We start from the raw sequence: 17040 nt of genomic DNA, 5'->3' as shown, positions 1-17040 counted from the left end.
ACAATACTCAACGTAAGTATCTTCTCGCTGTCTTAAATCTCATAATCCACTCTACACTCGTTGTATGTAAGGTGCCACAAACAACTAAGTATTGATTAAATAACTTTTTTTTTTTTTTGGAGATGGAGTCTCACTCTGTCGCCCAAGCTGGAGTGCAGTGGCATGAACTTGGCTCACTGCAACCTCCACCTCCCAGATTCAAGCAGCCTCAGCCTCCCGAGTAACTGAAATTACAGGCGCCCCGCCACCATGCCCCGCTAATTTTTGTATTTTAGTACAGAAGGTGTTTCTCCATGTTGGCCAGGCTGGTCTCGAACTCCTGACCTCAGGTGATCCGCCCGCCTCGGCCTCCCAAAGTGCTGGGATTACAGGCGTAAGCCATCGTGCCCGGCCGATAAAATAACATTTTAAAGTAATCCTCAAGTATTAAGAAGGCTCAACCCTCTCAAGATTTAATCACTGCTAAGATGTATGGTATTTTCTGAGCAACTACTATGTCTCTAGCACCGTGCTAAATGCTTGAGGGCAGTGTTTTTAAAATCCATTAGAAGGTCATGATCAGCAATAAAAAATAGCAAACATCAGACTATGTCACACACAGTAAGGTTAGGTACTGTTTCATAAAATTGTTTCAGTTATGTACATGTGTATATGATATAACACTGGATGAAAATGTAAAATGTATTTCTTAATATAGGTGACAATTTTAAAAAAAGTATGAAAGTCTCACATTACAGCAATGTAACTCCAAGTATGGTCCAATGACCAGTGCTGATTGGGGAACTGTTTGTTATCAGTTTGTGATAAAATAAGAAGTTTGTGACAGAATGTAGATCAATTAAGCACACTGACCTTTTTACAGTAGCAGCAAGACTTTCTCCATGCAAAAAGCAGTGCACTGACTGGGCGTGGTGCGTCACAGCTGTAATCCCAACACTCTGGGAGGCCGAGGTGGGAGGACTGCTTAAGCCCAGGAGTTCAAGAACAGATATTTATGTTGAGTATTGTTGTTGCCTAAAGGGCAGAGATAGGGAGAGATGGTGGGTGGCCAATAAAGTGGGCAACAAAGTAAAGACAAAAAATTTTACAAAAAATTTAAAAATTAGCTGGGCGTAGTGGCGCACATCTGAGGTCTCAGCCACAAAAAGAAACAAACTTAAGTTCCATCTCTTCCATCCTTTATGGTCCCAGTTCTTGGAATCTGTTTCTTCATGTGACTCCTATAATGCCTGTGATCTATATCATTCCTTAAATACAGTAATGGGATTAACAGACAATTACTATAAGGCTTTAAAATCCTCATACACATGCAGTGCTCATGATGATGTGATGAGAGAGAGAGAAACTGGCTTTGAGGACAGAATTTAGCTAAGAACAGGGTAAGAAAGGAGGACATCTGGCTGGGCATGGTGGCTCAAACCTGTAATCCCAGCACTTTGGGAGGCTGAGGCAGGCAGATCACCTGAGGTCAGGAGTTCAAGACCAGCCTGACCAATATGGAGAAACCCCGTCTCTACTAAAAATACAAAATTAGCTGGGTGTGGTCGTGGACGCCTGTAATTCCACCTACTCAGGAGGCTGAGGCAGGAGAATCTCTTGAACCCAGGGGGCGGAGGTTGCAGTGAGCCAAGATCGCGCCACTGCACTCCAGCCTGGGCAACAAGAGCGAAACTCCATCTCAAAAAAAATAATAATAAGGAATATTACAGAAGTTATTGGGAAATAATCAATTGGATAGAGGGAAAATGTTGACATGTCTTCGGATTCCTGGCACCTATCTCAGTAGTCCTCACATAGTCACCACTTTAATAAATGTTTCTCCCTGTCAGCTGAATTTAACTAAAAGAAAAAAAAATGTTGACTAACAAGAATAACTAAAGTATATTATGTAGGAGATGGAGTCACATTATGTAAGACTTTTGAAGCCATCTAGAATTCTTTATATTTGATGTGGCAGGCAATAAAAGCCAGTTCTTGATGGGAAAAGTAGTACCTCAAGATGGTCAAATTAGGGATATGTAAATAAGATTGAAAGGAGATGAGAACAAGGGAATGATACTATGGAAAAGAGTAACTACAAGGTCACTGCAGAAAAGAACACAAAATGGTAGAAATACGCTTTGGTAACTGGTTGATCGAAACAGTATTTTCTCTTGCTTACACACACACACACACACACACAGAGGCACACACACTGTACCCTGCAAAATATGAAGAGCAGTAGTGCTATTAACAAAAAAATTAATACTGCAGTTTAAAACTGATCAGTTTACAGCAGCATTTTTCAACCTTGCCATCACTCACATTTTGGACCAGGTAAACACTTGTTGTGAGAGGCTGCTCTGTGCAATGTGCACTGGAGGATGTTTAGCAGCATCCCTAACCTCTACCCACTAGATGCCAGTTTACTATCATCCTTCCCTTCCAGTTGTAACAACCAAAACTGTCTACAGTCATTGCCGAATGTGTCCTAGAAGGCAAAATTACCCCCAATAAGAACCACTGGTTTACAGCAAAGTAGCTAATTTGATGTGGAAAATGTTGAGTGTATGCTAAAGGAACATCTTAAGATCTAAATATTAACTAGAAATCAGTTATATGTGAGAGCAGACAGATATTAAATCTGTTTATCAACTAATAAGGCATCAATGTTGACTTTGATAATCCCTATTGTTTTGGAAGATAATTAAGTATTGACACCAAAATTATATGTTATCTAGGATTTGGTGAACTGCTGGGCAACACAGTGAGACTTCATCGCTACAAAAAAAAAAAAAAATTAGCAGGGCATGGTGGCATGCGCCTGTGGTCCCAGCTGCTCGGAAGGATGAGGCCTTCCTTGAGCCTGGGAGGTTGAGCTTGCAATGAACCATGATTACACCATTGCACTCCAGCCTGGGCAATAGAGGGAGACCCTATCTAATTGGGGGAGTCTTAGAATGCCATGAGGGGAAAAAAAAAAAGAAAAGAATAAACTAGCCCTAGTTCTTTATTTTTTTGAGATGATGTCTCACTCTGCTGTCCAGGCTGGAGTGCAGTGACGCAATCTCGGCTCACCACAACCTCCACCTCCCAGGTTCCAGCGATTCTCTTGCCTCAGCCTCCCGAGGAACTGAACTAGCCCTAGTTCTAAAGAGTGACTGTCTAAACTGGCTTCAATTAGGTAAACAATAGATACCTACTATACACAAGGTGCAGTGTTGTGATACAGGGGATACTAAAAAAATACAACTCTTAATAAAGTTTCTGCCTCTTAAAATGAAAGGTAAGTACATGATGGTAACAAAGTATGGCTTAATGCTGTGATATAGGCACTTAGCAAACCAGGCCAATGTCTGTTTGTTTTATTAAGGACCATTCCCAGAAACTAACAAAAGGGTGACTGTTTTCCAGAATAGATGTCTATCTACATTTATAACTTTAATCCATTTCTTTTGTCTTCTCCCTCATTTTTTAACAGATGCAAAATCGTTAAGTAGGGAGCCAGATTGTACTTAACATGCACCAAAAACATAGTTCTCAATCCCAGCTGTATGTTAGAATCAATTACCTAGAGAACTTTTAAAAAATATTGATGCTCAGATCCCACTCCTAAACAATTAAATCAGAATCTCTACGGATGAGACATACACACAGGTATTTATTTATTTAGTTTCTTATTTATATATTTAAAAAAATACAGAGTCTCACTATGTTGTCCAGGCTAGTCTCAAACTCTTGGGCTCAAGGGATCCTCCTGCCTAGGTCTCCCAAAGTGCTGGGATTACAGGCATGAGCCAACCTCGCCTTGCCCACATAGGTATTTTTAAAAAGCTTCCCAAATGAATTCTAATACCAGTGAAGACTGGGAACCATCAATATAAGGATGAATATAAACATGCTGCTAGAAGCAACAAAATAATCTGAAGGCAACAATTTGTTTCCAGCTGAAATCAGCATCTTAAATCATTCAACCTACCAAAATTTTTAAAAATCATTTTCATTTTTAAAACTCTGTAATTGAGAAATTAAAATAACACCTCCAGGATGCTTATGCCCATAACTTTTTTTTGTTCTGAAATTGGCATTATAATGTGTAATTATTTCATTTTACTCTATTAAAAAGACATGTGGGTTCACATCACTATTGGTATGTTTCAGAATTTAGTGCAGTAGTCCCCCCTTATCCACGGTTTCGCTTTCCATGGTTTCAGCTACTTGCAGTCAACCACGGTCCAAGAATATTAAATAAAAAATTCCAGAAATAAACAATTCGTAAGTTTTAAATTGTGCACCACTTCACCTCGCCCAGTCTGTGACATGAATCATCCCTTTGTCCAGTGTATCCACACTGCAGATGCTACCTGCCTGTTAATCACTAAGTGGCCGTCTCAGTTACCAGACTGACTATAGCAGTATTACAGTGCTTGTGTTCAAGTAACCCTCATTTTACTTAATCATGGCTTCAAAGTGTAAGAGCAGAGATTCACGTATGTCAAAGAGAAGCTGCAAACTGCTTCCTTTAAGCGAAAAGTTCTCAACTTAATAAGAAAAAAAACAAAAAAACTCATGCTGAGGTTGCTAAGATCTAAGGTAAGATCTTTTATCTGCAAAATTATGAAGGAAAAAGAAATTTGTGCTAGTTTTGCTGTCACACCTCAAGTTGCACAAGTTATGGCCACAGGGCATAACTTTTATTACACTATATTGTTGTAATTATTCTATTTTATTATTAGTTATTGTTGTTAATCTCTTGTTTCTAATTTATAAGTTAAACTTTACCATAAAAATGTATATATAGGGAAAACATAGTATATATAGGGTTCAGTACTATCTGTGGTTTCAGGCATTCATTGGAGGTCTTGAGACATATCCCCTGCAGATAAGGGGAAGACTGCTGTATTATTAAAAACTAAATTGTAGGCTGGGCATGGTGGCTAACGCCTGTAATCCCAGCACTTTGGGAGGCCGAGGTAGGTGGACTGCCTGAGCTCAGGAGTTTGCGACCAGCCTGGGCAACACAGTGAAACCCCATCTCTACTAAAACACAAAAAATTAGCCAGGTGTGGCGGCGTGTGACTGTGGTCCCAGCTACTTGGGAGGCTGAGGCAGGAGAATTGCTTGAACCCGTGAGATGGAGGGTGCAGTGAGCCGAGATCATGCCACTGCATCCAGCCTGGGTGACAGAGCAAGACTCCGTCTCAAAAACAAACAAACAAACAAACAAACAAAATTGTAATGTGTTAGTCAAAAGAGACAAGGCTTAGTTAAGCCTCATTCACTATACATGAGAACTGTTTTACTTGAATTAGTATAGTATTAGTCAGGTGTAGTGGCGTGTGCCTGCAGTCCTAGCTACTTGGGAGGCTGAGGCAGGAGGATCACTTGAGCCCAGGAAGCAGAGGTTACAGTGAGCCAAGGTCATGCCACTGCACTCCAGCCTGGGTGACAGAGCAAGACCTTGTCTCAGTTAAAAAAAAAAAAAAAAAAAAAGGGCCAGTGCAGTGGCTCACGGCTATAATCCCAGCACTTTGGGAGGCTGAGGCAGGCAGATCACCTGAGGTCAGGAGTTCAAGACCAGCCTGGCCAACATGGCAAAACCCCATCTCTACTAAAATACAAAAATTAGCTGGGCATGGTGGCAGGTGCCTATAGTCCCAGCTACTTGGGAGGCTGAAGCAGAATTGCTTAAACCCAGGAGGCGGACATTGCAGTGAGCCGAGAACACACCGCTGCACTCCAGCCTAGAAGACAGAGCAAGACTCCGTCTCAAAAAAAAAAAAAAATTAGTACAGCTATAAATGTAGAATTCCAAATAAGTTTAATATAATATTTCATCATTCAGTACTAATAAATTTAATATTATGGAACTGTTGCAGGCCTTACTTTCCATTTATTAATCATATGACTTTGAACAAATTCCATAAATCACTCCCAATACCACGACCACCGCTCTTCAGTTTACTTTCATCTGCAAAATGAAATAGGAATGATTTGTCTGCTTCTATAGGGTGACCATAGGTATCAAGTGAAAAAATATACAAAAACATGCTTTGAAAACTGTAATATGCCATTAAAACATAAAGCATTATGGTTAAAGAAATTGGAAATAGGTCAGGCGCGGTGGCTCACGCCTGTAATCCCGGCACTTTGGGAGGTTGAGGCAGGTGGATCACACGTCAAGAGATCGAGATCATCCTAGCCAACATGGTGAAACCCCGTCTCTACTAAAAATACAAAAATTAGCTGGGCATGGTGACATGATACTCAGGAGGCTGAGGCAGGAGAATGGCATGAACCCAGGAGGCAGAGGTTGCAGTGAGCTGAGATCGTACACTGCACTCCAGGCTGGCAACAGAGCAAGACTCCATCTCAAAAAAAAAAAAAAAAGAAAGAAGAAAGAAAGAAAAGAAATTGGAAATTGGAAGTGTACCCGATTCTTCACCTGCTATATAAATGCAAACAAGAGTCCAATACAACTTTGTCATCAAAATTATAGTAGGCAAAGCATGGCCACAAATTTTTTGACATTTTTCCCTTCAAAGGTGAGGGTTGTACGCTGGTCTTTGCTCTAACCAACAGAGTATGTTGGAAGTAATGTTGTGCCAATTTCTGGGCTCAGGCGTTTTGGGAGACTGGCAGCTTCTACTTCCTCAAACATGTATTCTTGGAACCTAGCCGCCATACTGTTCAAGTCAAAAGTTCAAGTCACGTGAAGAGGCTATGTGTGGGCATTCCAGTTGACATTTCCAGCTGAACTCCTAGCCAACATCAAATGCCTTCACGTGAATTAGCCATTTTGGATGTCCAGACCAGCTGAGCTCTCGGTTGACTCCAAACTCAGCTGCTTATCTGAATACAAACGCATTAAACTCTAGGTGAAAACCACTTAGCTAAGTCAAGGCAGGCCAGAGAAACAGGAGAGATACTAAATTATAGTTTTAAGTCACTATGTTTTGGAGTGATTTGTTATGCAGCAACAGGTAACTGGGACAACAACAAGGTATTTTTTAAATGTTTCCTTAATTATATCTGATTTTATTAGCAACACATACCTGAAGATATTTTTTTCCTTTCAATTCCATAAATATGAGTGCATTTTCATATAGAAAAGTTCATAATAAAGTATAGTGCTAGACTTATGGAAAAAATTTAATGTACTGGCTTTATTTTCCAACTGTCTTACCCAAAAGTCATTATGATTATTTTCCATTATGTCCACGCTTTTTAGTTTTTATTTTTTGAGACGGAGTTTTGCTCTTGTCACCCAGGCTGGAGTGCAATGGCGCAATCTCGGTTCACTGCAACCTCCGCCTTCCAGGTTCAAGCGATTCTCCTGCCTCAGCCTCCGGAGTAGCTGGGATTACAGGCGTGCGCCACCATGCCCAGCTGATTTTGTATTTTTAGTAGAGACCGGGTTTCGCCATGTTGGCCAGGCTGATCTCGAACTCCTGAGCTCAGTGATCCGCCCACCTCGGCCTCCCAAAGTGCTGGGATTACAGACGTGAGCCACTGCGCCCAGCCACGTCCACATTAATAAACAAATGCCCATAAAGATTAAAGTCCAAGTAAATATATTTAAAAATGAAATACTAAAAAAGGCACCTTTAAAACATTTTTGTTAGTTTTTCTTATACATTGTTTTCTAAAAAAAAACAGATGTCTGTGCAAAATTTCATTAATGACAGGTGTATTTTTTTTCACTACTACAGGATCTTCACTATCTAATATTAAAGATGCATCCAATGTGTCACAAGAAAAGGAATACATATTTCAAGGCAGCCATATCAACATGATAAAGACACAACACAACCGATATCACCTTCCAGATATGCTTAATGGTCCAGGGATATGTTGTAAGGAGAAACTACCCAAATCCATCATGAATGACATTCACCAACGAATCTTAAACAGAATTGGCTGAAATGCAAAATCTGCTTACATAGCAAAGCCGCAGCAGAGCAAGCCTAAAACAGGAATACTTCCTTAACAAATACCACTTGGCATTTTTAATGGCTGCAGCAAGATATTTACAAAACTAAGGATGCTTTGCAGATTCAGAAAAGGTAATATCCTTTAGATATAAATCCCTTTCATCTGAAACCCTCAGGTCTCTTAACAAATATTAAATTCCTTAGGCTCTGCAACACCTCCGTGTCAGGTAAATTTTTTGTTAGTGATTAAGTGACTTGTTCAAGGTCACAGAATGAACTGGAGGCAAGAAGTAAATCCAGGAGGGTGGTCTGCAGCTTTATATATAAATGCACATCACTGCAAGTAAGGATTCTGATAATTTCCAAGGTGGAGTGGCGGTGAAATTAACTTGTCCCACAACTCTAGGATGGAAGGCACTTTTTAGGAAAAAAAAAAAGCTTCTATTCGAGGAAGTCATAGTTTTAACTCTGACAAGCTTACAGGGTCTTTAAACTCAAACTTCACTAAAATCAAGTGTGACTGGGGAAGACGAGAAAATGGGAAACAGTTTTAGGAGCTGTAGTAAGGCCTGGGATTGTAGGCAGATTGCAGAAAAAAAAAAACAAAAAAACCGGAAGCAAGACGAAAGAGGTCAAAGTCGGTTATAAGTGTCCAAGAGAACGGAAGAATGGTCAAAGCCACCTTTTAAAACCAAAAAACCACACGAAACTCGCTTGGCAATCCTAGGTGGGTGGCGTAAAAGACTCAAGGTTGGACCCTTCCTCTCCACAAGCTGATTCTACCTTTCGGAGTTGTCCCACCCCTCTCCGCGGACAAGGCTTGTCTCCCGGGTGACCGGCAGCTGGTGGAAGGAAAGGCGTTCATCGTTCACAGCGGACGACTTCCCAGAGAACAGGTGCTAGGGCCCAAGACCCGCACTCACCGTGACGCCGGGCGCACTTCACTAACGCCAGCCTTCTCGGCAAATGCCCATCTCCCAAGAACTCGAGGGAGAATTAGCCTTGGCTACCAGGACGGAAGCCAGCCCAGCTCATCCCCTTTTCCCGATTTGCATTGCGAGGCGACGCGTCGCGTCTCCAGACGTCACGGTAGGGGCGGGGCTTCGCGTGCGCTCCCTTGACTCCTCTCTCTTCCACCGCCCTCCCCCTTTCGGTGACGGCCGCGCGGCGGGGCGAGTGAGGGTCGAGGGAGGGTCGAGGAGGACGTTATGGGTGGGCGGTGGCGGCAAGGGCGGGGTTTCTCTGAGCCGGGTCAACAAAGTTGGCCGGTCCCTTACCCCCGGCACTGCACCCTGCATTTCCGGGTTGCATCGCGGCGCCTGGGCCTTGTTGTGGAAGAAGCAAGGTTGCTCTTGCATCCCTTAACTACGTTATTTTCCTCCTCAGATTGGAAATTAGAAAAAACTTAAAAGGGGATTTAACGCCCCTCTATTTCTGGCTAAACATTCTCTGAAACCAAACCTTTGGTTAAAGAAAAACAAGTATTATCCTAAAACGTATTTGATGTACAATTTTTAACGTCACTTAAAAGGCCTCGGCTAGGCTGGGAACGGTGGCTCACGCCTGTAATCCCAGCGCTTTGGGAGGCCGAGGCGGGCAAATCATGAGGTCAGGAGTTCGAGACCAGCCTGGCCAACATGGTGAAACCCCCGTCTCTATTAAGAATACTAAAAATTAGCTTGGCGTGGTGGCCTGCGCCTGTAATCCCAGCTACTCCAGTGGCTGAGGCAGGAGAATTGCTTAAACCCGGGGAGCGAAGGTTGCAATGAGCCGAGATCGCGCTACTGCACTCCAGCCTGGGCAGCAGAGCAAGACTCAGTCTGGTTGGGCAAAGGCCCCGTCTAACAGAAACAAAATGAGACGTCTGAACTTTCTCGCGAGCTGATCTTTATACTCTCTTAGAGAAAGGTGATTGGATGCTCCGGTTACCTGTAAACATAAAATTGACTTGGGTGGAGCTTTAGGCGGTAGTCACTAAGTCCTCAGGAACACTCCAGGTGTCTCAGGGATGGGAAATCTGGCTAGCGAGGTCTAGTAAATACTTGAAGTGAAAGTGTGTGCCACATGGTACAGTGTACACTGCTCGGGTGATGGGTGCACCAAAATCTCAGAAATGACCACTAAAGAACTTTTCCATGCAACCTGTTCCTCCAAAACTACTGAAATAAAATTTTTTAAAAATAAAAAAGGATAAAATAAAGAAAGTGTGTTCAATGAATTTGTAATGAAGGCCAGTTGCAGTGGCCCAGGCCTGTAATCCCAGCACTTTGGGAGGCTGAGGCAGGAGGAGCAAAAAAGGGAGACCCTCATCTCTACAAAACAAAAATTTAAAAATTAGGCCGGGCGCAGTGGCTCACGCCTGTAATCCCAGCACTTTGGGAGGCCAAGGTGGGCAGATCACTTGAGGTCAGGAGTTTGAGACCAGCCTGGCCAAAATGGTGAAACCTCGTCTCTACTAAAAATACAAACATTAGCTGGGCGTGGTGGCGCGTGCCTGTAATCCCAGCTACTGAAGAGGCTGAGGCAGGTGAATCACTTGAACCTGGAAGGTGGAGGTTGCAGTGAGCCGAGATCGTGCCACTGCTCTCCAGCCTGGGCAACAGAGCGAGACTCCTTCTCCAAAAGAAAAATCTAAGTTACAAATAGCATTTCCATTTTCCATAGAATCTAAAACTCCCCAAATTGCTGTGAACTACAGCAGTATTTTCTCCATTTGGTAAGAGACATAAGGACAGCTTAACTACCCTTCTTTATCCAAACTAAGTCAAAAACAGAACCCAGGTTTCCTGATTCCCACTCCCAAGTAAAACTAAATAGGTTTTATGTATGTTGCAGATGTTGCACCCTTTTCCTCTTTGAAATAAAACTTTTCTGTTTCATTGGGGAAAGAAAACATGACTGAAAGTCCAAAGTGTGGCCGGGCGCGGTGGCTCACGCCTGTATTCCCAGCACTTTGGGAGGCCAAGGTGGGCGGATCACGAGGTCAGGAGATCGAGACCATCCTGGCTAACACGGTGAAACCCCATCTCTACTAAAAATACAAAAAATTAGCCAGGCGTGGTGGAGGGTGCCTGTAGTCCCAGCTACTCAGGAGGCTGAGGCAGGAGAATGGCGTGAACCCGGGAGGCGGAGCTTGCGGTGAGCTGAGATGGTGCCACTGCACTCCAGCCTGGGCGACAGAGCAAGACTCCATCTCAAAAAAAAAAAAAAAAAAGAAAGTCCAAAGTGTTAGCTTAGAGCTCAAAACACTGGCTGCTGTTTCAAGGTCCAGGATATTAAATCCAGATGAGGGCCTTCACCTTTGACACCTGCCCTCGAGTCCTTCAGACATGTTGAGAGAGACTGAGACAGGGGTCTTCCAGGGTCAGGCAGGAAGGAGAAGCACAGCAATGTACATATATAATATGCATACAACTGATTAGATTTGTTTAAGAGTGGTGGGGATTAGGGCCGTGTGGAGAGCTCATGGCCTGTCTACATTGTTGCCATGTGGTAATGGGGCAGAGTGTTGCCAATTTTCTGATTTTCTGTGTGTGGGAAAAATCTCCAAAATGGTTTTTAAATTTGGGGTATATATATGTATATATAACCCATATACATACGGATTATGTTAGTTGACAACAACAGTATACATAAAAGAATTTACAAACACTGCAAAACAACTAAAATCCAAGCCATCCATTTGTGACCACAGTCATAAGCATTAACTCAGCCAGGGGCTTTTAGATAATTCTCTGTTAAAGAGGAATTCTGAGAAAAGACTAAGATAACCAAAATGAACTTAATGTCAAAGAATGAAATCATGGGAACAATTTGGATTTTGTTCCAAAGTCAAGTGTTTTTTAAAGAATCTTTCCATACTTCATGTTTTGTTCTATAGAGTTCAACCTTTTGACTTCCATGGCCCTTTAGATCTCTTTCGAGCACATTCCATGATTTTTCTCCTGATCATACTCCCTCCACAAAAACCTTTTTCAGCTGGGTGTGGGAGCTCGCTCCGGTAATCCCAGCACTATAGGAGGCTGAGGTGCATGGATTGCTTGAGGTCAGGAGTTTGAGATCAGCCAGGGCAACATAGCAAGACCCTATCCCTACAAAATATTAAAAAATTAGCCTGACACAGTTGGTGCATGCCTGTAGTCCAAGCTACTTGGGAGGCTGAGGCAGGAGGATTGGTTGCGCCCAGGAGTTTGAGGCTTCAGTGAGCTGTGATTCTGCCACTGAACTCCATCCTGGGTAACGGAGTGAAGACCCTGTGTCTTTGAAAAAAAAATAATAATAATAATTAATTTTTAAAAACCCCTTTTTAATTTCCCAACATTTTTTGGCTACTATGATCTCTAAGTGTTACTTCAAATAATTTCCAGTGAATCCACACTTGGTGTTGCAGAGCCTGAGTTTGCTGCAGAAATATAATTTCCCACACTCTATGCCTAAAGGGGATTCAGAGCTATCACTTAAAACCAAAAGTATTGGTTTTTAAAGGTGCTTAGACAAAAAAGTCAGGAAAGGCACTCTAAATGTTTAACAGCAATCATCTTTGGGGTATGGGCATCTTGGTAGGTACAGTGTGGTGGACGTCCGTATTTTATCCACCTGAGAGATTATTTGAACTTGTTACACTGAATGTGTATTACTTTTATAATAAAAAATAATTAAGATTTAAAACAACGTATTTGATTAGTAAAAAGCAAATTATATAAATTGGTTTAATAATAATGTTAAGGAGGCCATTTAGCAATGATTAGACCAAATCCATATCAAAGTTTGATTGAATTTTTTGGAAATCAGATATTGTGTTACTCTCTGCCGTGTTCTCTGTGAAGTCTTTTCCTTAAACAACTACAAACTTATACGAACAATAGTTCACAAAACTTTGTTGTCCTCTTCCTCTGTAGAAATTAAAACCAAATATATATAATTGAGAATTATAATACTCTTCATTCCTATAAAAGTAATTAAGATAGACCTATAGGATTGTTGAGCATGGCTGCTAAATACAGTAACTAGTAACCACCACTAGTTGTAAAATTAAAAATTCAGTTCAGTCAAAATATCCATATTTCAAGCACTCAACAGCCACTGGTATCTATTGGTTACCTTATTGACTAGCAGATATAGGCTATTTCCATTATTAAAGAAAGCTCTAATGGACAGTACTGGACTAGGGCATGTATTCTGTATTTTTCCCCTCACCCACCATCCAGTAATGAATAATAGTTCGAGTAAAAGTGAAAAAAAAAATGTGTATTGTAACAAACCAGGCAGCAGTATCTATGGCACATAGAATCTAAGCGATCATCAGCTGTTTAGATGCATGGCCTGTATTTGATCATAGCTTCAATTTACATGCCATCCAGCATAAGCAGTAGTCCAAAATCTGGTTCATCTTTCATTCATTTAACAAGTACTTGCTGAATGCATGTTCTATGCCAGGCATTGTTTTAGGTTCACAATATAAAGTTCCTGTTCAACACAGAGCTGACTTACATTCTAGTCGAGGAGACGTACAATAAGCAAATACACATAGACTATGTCAAGTGTTGTTAAGTGCTAGAAGCGTTAGAAGAAAAATAAAACAGGATAAAGGACTAGCAAGGACAGTGATTTTTGTTTGTTTGTGGGTTTTTTTTTTGTTGTTGTTGTTGTTGTTTTTGAGACAGGGTCTTGCTCTGTTGCCCAGGCTGGAATACAGTGGCATGTTCATGGCTCATTGCAGCTTCAATCTCCCATCCCACCTCAGCCTCTCTAGTAGCTGGGACTATAGGCATGCACCACTATCCCCAACTAATTTTTGTATTTTTTGTAGAGATGGGGTTTCACCTTGTCATCCAGGCTGGTCTTGAACTCCTGGCTGAAGTGATTCTCCTGCCTAGGCCTCCCAAAGTGATGGGATTACAGGTGTGAGCCACTGTGCCTGGCCAACAGTGATTGTGTGTGTGTGTGTGTGTGTTTTGGCACTAAGATTTTTATGTACCCACCTTATTGCTTTCTTTAAACATTATGTAAACATAAGCCAAATTATTATCTGGGGTTGTGATAGAAACCATCTTGTTACAAAGTGGTGGCAGATCTATGCTATTATGTTTTAATGGCCCCTCTCAACCTCTGGCTGTTACTTCTCTGTCTTTTCTCAGTTGTGCCTTAACAGTCTATTCTAACCCCTGTAAAACAAGGACTAAAAGTTCCAACCTCATTGTTATGAGGTTTAAGAGAAGGCCCAGCACTAAGCCAGGCTCTCAGGAAAATTCAAACAGTTCCTCCTTGCCCTTCAATTTAGTTCCTTCTCATCTGTCATGGGCTGAGGAAACACTGAGCCCGTAAACCAAGCACATGGGGTATAAGTCCACAGACCAGGTGAAGGCCTAGATGGTAAAATATTAATACATGGGTTTTGTGACTCCACTACCAACTTCCAGGCTAAGGAAGGACTGACTTAGTGAGCAGTTCCAAGACCACTGAGCTCATGGTTCCCTGTGGCTGCCTCCCTTGTACCTCCATCATGATCAGGGCTTGAGGAGGGTCCTCTCAATTCCCTTTGCCACACTTGGAAAAGCGTGAGGGATGCAGCACAGGCCGAAAACTGAGTGACCAGCCCCAGGGAGTCGATGGGGAACACTGGCAAGCCAATCACAAAGTTGGTGCCATTTGCTCTTAGGGAGGAGAGGCGGGGCCTGGGCAAGGACAACAGCCGGAAGGTAATCAGCTAGAAGAGCCAGGACAACAGGCCTGGCTCTCAGTAGTGGTAGTGATCCAGCTTGAAGGGACTATCACAGGACATGCCCAGGTACTGGGCCTGCTTCTCAGTCTGCCTGGTCAGTTTCATGTTCACCTTGCCCAGATGGGCTTCAGCCACTGCCTCATCCAGCTTCCTGGGCAGGAAGTGAACCTCAATGGGGTACTTGTCTGAGTGGGTCCACAGCTCAATCTGCACCATCACATGGTTGGTGAAGGAGTTACTCATCACAAAGCTGGGTTGGTCCATAACACAACCCAGGTAGACCAGCTGACACTCAGCCAGCAGGATGGTGCCATGCCCATTCTTTAGCCAGTACTGGTCCATCTGGGGCTTGATGTTCACCTTCTTCATAGCCTTCTTGTTGAGCCACCTGACATCGATTTTCACGTCAAAGTGTCCAGTGTTACACATGATGGCATCATCCTTCATCTGTTCAAAGTGCCTGTTGGGCAGCTAGCCAAGGATGATGTCAACACAGCCTGTGGTGGTGACAAAGATGTTGCCTTCCTGACAGGCCTTGTCCATGGTGGTCCCCTCATAGCCCTGCATGGCAGCCTGCAGTGCATTGATGGGGTCGATCTCGGTGATAATGACATGAGCCCCGAAACCCTGCAGGGCCTGGGCACAGCCCTTGCCCACATCACCATAGCCCGCTACCACAGCTACCTTTCTGGCAATCATCACACCTATGGCCTACTTGATGCCATCTGGGAGGGACTGGTGGCAGCCATAGAGGTTGTCAAACTTGCTCTTGGTGACAGAATCATTAACGTTGATGGCGGACACCTTCAGGATCCCATTGGCCATCATCTGGTATAGGTTGTGGACCTCAGTCATGGTCTCCTCGGAGATGTCTCTGATGCCTGACAAGAGCTGTGGGTACTTAGTGTGGGTGAGGTTGGTGAGGTCCCCAGTGATGTCCAGAATCATGTTGAGGAGGTTGTCCTTGAAGTACAGTGTCTGCTTGGTGCACCAAAGGGACTTCTCCTCCGTTTCTCCCTTCCAGGCGTTCACTGGAATCCCAGCCTTGGCAATGGCAGCTACTGCATGGTCCTAGGTGGAGAAGATGTTGCAGCTGGACCACTGCACTTTAGCACCCAAGACAAGGAGGGTCTCAGTGAGGATGACTGTCTCCATAGTCATGTGCAGGCAGCCAGTGATGCAGACGCCCTTCAGTGGCTTGGAGGCTGAGTACAGCTCCTACACGTGCATCAGGCCTGGCTTCTTGTTCTCCTCAGTGTCCAGGGCCTTGCATCCCCAGGTGGCCAAACCAATGCCAGCAACTTCGTAGAGCAGTTAATGAGACATTCTGGCGGTGCTTCTGCACAGAATGATGGACACGGGCAAAGGGGACCAAGCCTCAAACTGGGGACAGGCACAGGGCCAGTGGCACAGGGCCGGCAGCACTGGGCAGAGCAACAGTCGTATTTGTAATGGAATAGTCAGGGAAGGACTCCCTGTGCAAGTGACATTTCCATAGAGCCTTTGGTAAAGAGAGGGAACAAGCCATGGATACATGTGGGAGAAGAGCAACCAGGCAGTGGGAGCAGCACAGGTGAAGGCAGTGAGGCAGGAAAAGGTGGGTGTGCTGGAGGAACAGCAAGGAGGCCATATGGCTGGTATAGAGTGAATGAGTGGGATCATGATAAGAGATGATCTCAGAGGGGTGGGAAGGGAACAGAGCACAGATTACATAGGGCTTTGTAGGTCACTAAAATATGTTTATCCAGAATAATGCAAGAAGTGAATAATGTTAATAATTTATTTAAAAATCGTAGCTTTTATTGATGTGATACAGTTAGCAACATTGTATAAAAATTTTCATTCCAATTCTTTTTTTTTAGCCAAAGCATAAGTATCCTGTGGTTTCTTTAGTGAACATTTATTCTTTTCTATCCATCTGTTTTTTATTGCCTAAAGACAATGATTACCACTGGTAAAGGCTTCACATAAAATAAATTTAACAGTTTATTTGAGCAACAAAGGATTCATGAATGAGGCAGAACTCAAAATTGGAATAAGTTCAAGGCTGGGTGCAGTGGCTCATGCCTGTAATTCTAATACGTTAGGAAACTGAGGTGGGAGGATCGCTTGAGCCTAGGAATTCAAAACGAGCCTAGGCAACATGGTGAGACCTTGTCTCTACCAAAAAGTTAAAAAAAAAAAAAAAATAGCCCAGCATGGTGGTGCATGCCTGTAGTCCCAGTTACTTGGGAGGCTGAGGTGGGAGGATGGCTTGAACCCAGGTCAAGGCTGCAGTGAGGTGTGATTGTGCCACTGCCCTCCAGCCTGGGTGACAGCACAAGACTTTGTCTCAAAAAAAAAAAAAAAAAAAAAAAAAGAATAACTTCAGAGAGCTCCACTTTAACAGCATGAGCAGCAGCATGC

At 43.1% G+C, this 17040-nt stretch overlaps 1 protein-coding gene and 1 pseudogene across 8 annotated transcripts in view; both read right to left on the bottom strand.

The window, feature by feature from the left end:
* USP8 (ubiquitin specific peptidase 8) overlaps positions 1-9005 on the bottom strand; it is a 74760-nt gene extending 65755 nt beyond the window's left edge. For 2 of the 8 annotated variants that reach the window (XM_024232596.3, XM_054531463.2), the window contains exons 1-2: positions 8837-8999; positions 853-1014 (exon numbers count right to left, since the gene is read on the bottom strand). The gene's annotated coding sequence lies outside the window, so the exon portion shown is untranslated. Of the gene's footprint in view, positions 1-852; positions 1015-8696 lie in introns of all 8 variants that reach the window. The other 6 variants (XM_024232597.3, XM_063716147.1, XM_002825445.6 and 3 more) reach the window with 4 other exon arrangements.
* A 5644-nt stretch (positions 9006-14649) lies between these two features.
* Positions 14650-15960, bottom strand: LOC100441730 (adenosylhomocysteinase-like; annotated as a pseudogene).
* Between the last annotated feature and the right edge of the window lie 1080 nt (positions 15961-17040).

This window comes from Pongo abelii, chromosome 16, assembly GCF_028885655.2.
Source record: "Pongo abelii isolate AG06213 chromosome 16, NHGRI_mPonAbe1-v2.0_pri, whole genome shotgun sequence".
NCBI classification, from domain to species: domain Eukaryota; kingdom Metazoa; phylum Chordata; class Mammalia; order Primates; family Hominidae; genus Pongo; species Pongo abelii.
Note: the sequence above shows the minus strand (reverse complement) of the source record. Positions and strands in the feature narration are given on the sequence as shown.